This window comes from Eucalyptus grandis, chromosome 6, assembly GCF_016545825.1.
Source record: "Eucalyptus grandis isolate ANBG69807.140 chromosome 6, ASM1654582v1, whole genome shotgun sequence".
In the NCBI taxonomy this organism is placed as follows: Eukaryota; Viridiplantae; Streptophyta; class Magnoliopsida; order Myrtales; family Myrtaceae; genus Eucalyptus; species Eucalyptus grandis.
This window is the reverse complement of record NC_052617.1, coordinates 46,692,675-46,693,904: the sequence shown is the minus strand read 5'-3', so window position 1 is coordinate 46,693,904 and position 1,230 is coordinate 46,692,675.

Here is a 1,230-nt window from a genome sequence, read left to right as displayed (position 1 = left end):
CACCATATTGGCGGCGGTAGAAACAACGGCAAATGAACAACGGCTCGGCCCCGAGCTCACCGACCCAACAAGCTTCCAAGGAACACTAGCGCCTTAACGATCCCATTAAACCTAGGATCGCTTAGTTTGCTACACTCTCGTGCCGACTACGGATTTACTCACACACACGCTGGACTAAGCTGCGCTCTACCTCGGTACCAACTCTTGTCGACATCCTACCCCAGGTACGGGTCCTATCGACCTCTTCCAAGGAGTCCTCCACTCTGGTCACTCATCCTACAGGCTCTTTATCGATGCTTTTCGATTCCAACATCGGGTTAGAATTTGAGTGACCCCACAAACAAGCTACCAAGCGGCTATCAACCACATGCATGAAGCATATTAAAAGCCTTTCCTACTAACTATCCCATGACTCATCGCACCTTATCACTCCATACACGAGACCATGCTCTGATACCACTTAAACGAGGATGTCACGCCCCGAACCCCGAGCGCGCGCACATCCCATTTGCGATCGATCAAAATGCGACATCCCGGGATATATCGCCACCCATTCATTTCTTTACGCATGCGGAAGCCGAAACAAATCCTGACAACATTTAACTTGGGATAGAAAAGCAAGGCAATCAATCACAATACCAAACACCCATTTACAAACACAAAGGGGTTTAAATACAACACTTGGACTTTCTACCAAATAGACCCACTCGACAAAAAGGGGACTATCCTACAACCAACTAGCAGGACACGCTCTCCAACCCTTATGACTTCACCTCTCGCAACTCCTCAAGGCCAACCAAAGCTATCCGCGCTCCGTCTACAGGGGACTGAAATTTTAATCCCACACGGGATGAGACGATGTCTCGGCAAGTTCAACCCTCTAAACCCCTATTAGAAAGAAAATACGCCGGTGGCATATGGCCACATCACACGAAGACTTACCTCGCCTCGGCCTTTATCTGCGAGGTTAGCACAATTTATATAAACCAACCACGTGCAATTATGATAACCAAACAACCATGGCACAATCACATTATCAAACCGCTCAACCACTTGGATCGTCTCAGCGATCAATCGACTCGGCCGATTACATATCATTCTAGCAAATCAATCATTGCTCTCAACTACGGCCCTACTCGGCAAATTTAAATCGGGGCATCACGGCCCACTCAGCGCGACCTTTAACAGTGGCACCACGCCCCACCGGGCACGACCTCTTGTAGGTGGTTT